This window comes from Mustela putorius, unplaced genomic scaffold, assembly GCF_011764305.1.
Source record: "Mustela putorius furo isolate JIRA1106 unplaced genomic scaffold, ASM1176430v1.1 tig00000992_pilon_pilon_pilon, whole genome shotgun sequence".
Classification (NCBI taxonomy): domain Eukaryota; kingdom Metazoa; phylum Chordata; class Mammalia; order Carnivora; family Mustelidae; genus Mustela; species Mustela putorius.
Window position 1 is genome coordinate 3,438,475 of NW_025421526.1, and position 3,005 is coordinate 3,441,479.

At 44.5% G+C, this 3,005-nt stretch overlaps 1 long non-coding RNA gene across 1 annotated transcript; it reads right to left on the reverse strand.

Moving 5' to 3' along the window:
- Nucleotides 1–1,440: 1,440 nt before the first annotated feature.
- LOC101683886 lies at nucleotides 1,441–2,697 on the reverse strand. Its single transcript, XR_200260.3, has 2 exons — nucleotides 2,305–2,697; nucleotides 1,441–2,141 (listed from the first exon to the last, which is right to left on the reverse strand). It is a non-coding gene; the product is annotated as an uncharacterized LOC101683886 (long non-coding RNA).
- Between the last annotated feature and the right edge of the window lie 308 nt (nucleotides 2,698–3,005).

Sequence of the window (3,005 nt, forward strand, 5' to 3'; positions counted from 1 at the left end):
ACCCCGGGATGGGGGGCGGGGTGACTTGACGTTTGGAGGTGACCGAGGCCAGCACAGAGGTGGCTCTTGAGAGGGGGCTGTGTTTGTGAAATGCAGGAGGATGGAGCCCTGCACGCCGCACTCTTGGAGACAGTGGGCTCCTGGGCCCTGCCCTACCGAACCAGGGCGGCCTGCAGAAGAGTCTGGAGCAGCACTGGGCCAGCACCGCACCCCGTGGGCCCAGCCTCTGCCGCAGACCAGGGCGGTAGAAGCCGTGACATCGGAGGCTGCTCAGACACCAAGTCTGTCATTCTCTGGATGTGGAAGCCCAGATGAAAGAAATGAGTACCACTCCTTGAATTACTGCACAGAAGCCCCAGGACTGCATACGGCTCGGCAGCAGCGGCAAACACAAGTAGACACATGTTCGAATGATTAATCAGAAAAAAAACCAAAGAGATATGACTGTATTTGTAATATGAGAGTAAAGCAGTTCAAGCAAGCTAACCCTGTATCTCTAGATCTGTCTGACACATGGAAGACTCTCAAGACATAATTATACAGGATGGGCTCAATACCTATTTGCTAAATAAGTTCCTGATTTTTGTCACCCTCTTCAATTTCACTTTAATTTTTATTTCATAGTAGGCTGCTTTTGAAGCAGAATCTTTGTTAAAAATAACTTTTAAATTTCCCCCCTGATTTTCAAAGTAATGCATGTTTGTTGCTGAAATTTTTGAGAATTAAAAAAGCACAAAAAATTAAAATTATCTATAATACCATCACCCAGAGATAACTATCCTAACATTTGGCAAACCTCTTCCCGTATTTATTTACGTAGAGAGATTATGGATTGTTCTGCTCTATTCTATTTGACTAGTAATATTATATCATAAGCATTTCTCAATATTATTCAATATTAATTGAGTATTTTCCATCATTTTGATATGATATAACTTAACTAATCCATTATTTTGAAGGTTTTGGCTTTCAAATTTATAAATCCTGTTGTGATAAATATCCTCCTCTTAAGTGTTGATAAACATAGGATAATATCCTAGAAGTGAATCTGTTGGATAAAAAGAAATGGATACTTTGAAACTATTGGTTCAATTTGCTAAATCTTCCTTCTAAAAGGTTATTTTCCTTTCTACCAGAAATGTGTGGAAGAGCCCTAAACCTTACCAAGATCAGGACGATTTGGAAAATTTCATTTAAAGGAATATATTTTATAGCTGGAAACAACTCTCGGTCACTATTATAGATGTTCTCTCAGTAGAAAATGAAGAAATATAGCAATAGATAAAAAATGAGGAAATCAGGGGCCTTATATTTTTTGACTACCAGAAATTACTGCCAATTCCGGGCAAGCTGATGGTCCCAATGTATAAATCTGGGGTGTGCACAACAATATAATTCAAACTATAAAGCTGTAATTTGGAAATTACATGTGAACAGAACCATGTCTGATTTACTTTTATTTCAATAGTTTTGAATCACTTACTTTGTTCAGTACGGGCATGGCTCCCCTACAGGGTTTGCTCCTAGAAGGCACTCAGTGTTGAGTCATTTATTTTGACAAGTAGCCCAACTCATTAATACACTTAATTTCTTTATATTTAATGTAGTGCATGGTGGGTATTGTTCGAAGCTTTTCTGCTTTTCTTTCCTTTTTCAGATAAATACTTGTACCTGATATATACACTACCTCTCCCAAACCAACTACAAGATAATCCACAGGGGAAGAGAATGCAGGGTAACCACTGCTTCTCTGTCCCTTCTACCTGAGGAGCCCTTCCCAGACGCTCCACCCCATCACTGTCATTCGTGTGAGGTCAAGAGCACACTTTCGTGGAATTCACGTTGGGACCATCTCTTCTGTCTCTTCTTTGTTCTTCTCCGGAGAGTCCTGTCCTTGGGTAGTTTCCTTTGTTGGTTGTTTCCACTTCTTTCAGAATAGCTATGGACACTTCAGCCAGCGTCTCCCAAGTGCACAGCCACCTGTCGCTTCCTCTCCCTCTATCTTCTTCCAACTCCTGCCCATCTGCTCCGAGGAAGGCTCTCCAAATCTTTCATCCACCCTCAAGGGTAATCCACTCTCACCGGTGGGTCCTCTGCCTGCGGAGTGTAGACCTGCGGGGTGTAGACCTGCGGAAAGAGAGCTTAGAGAAAGGCGGAGAGTGAGCACAGTCTTGCTGTCATCACAGCCAGCCGGATGGAAGACAAAGGACTGGGAGCAACAAGAAAGCCCAGAATAGGGCGTGCAAAGGGAAGGGGATCTGGATAAACTCCAGAGGCTGTGAGCGGAGTATTTTCCCTACTCACCACTCCCTGCCCCGTGTAGTTGGCTGAGAATCATTAGCGGCCGGTGTCTTAGTCCTTCAGGCTGCCATAACAAAAATACTCAGACGAGTGCCTTAAACAACAATTTACTTCTTCACTATCTGGAAGTCCAAGATCAAGGTGCTGGCACTGGCAGATGATTTGGGGTCTTGTAAGGAACCACTTTCTGGTTCACAGATGCCATCTTCTTGCTACGTCCTCAGGTGTAAGTAGAGGCAAGAGAATTCGTGATCTCTTCAACAACGACTCTCCCTGGGGCGCCTGGGTGGCTCAGTCGGTGGGTTAAGCATCTGACTTTGGCTGGGGTCAGGATCTGGGAGTCCCAGGATCAAGCCCTGCAATAGGCTCCTTGCTCAGCAGGGAGTCTGCTTGTCCCTCAGCCCCTCACCCCTCCTGCTGTCTCTCAGTCCCTCCCTCAAATAAAATGTTAAAATACGGGAAAAAAAAGACCCTCCCATTAATTAGGGGCTTACTCTCCTGACCCACTTCCTAATTAGGGGGATTAGCATTTCAACAAATGAATCTGTGGGTGGGGGACACAGACATTCAGCTCGCCACAGCCAGGAATAAGTGGACAGTAGTGACTGTTGTTGAGATCCAGCGTTACAGAACAGCTAACTGTACCAGCAAGCCCTGCGCAGTGGGGCCCGAGAAGAGAAAATGTGGGAAGAGAAGAGAGAGTA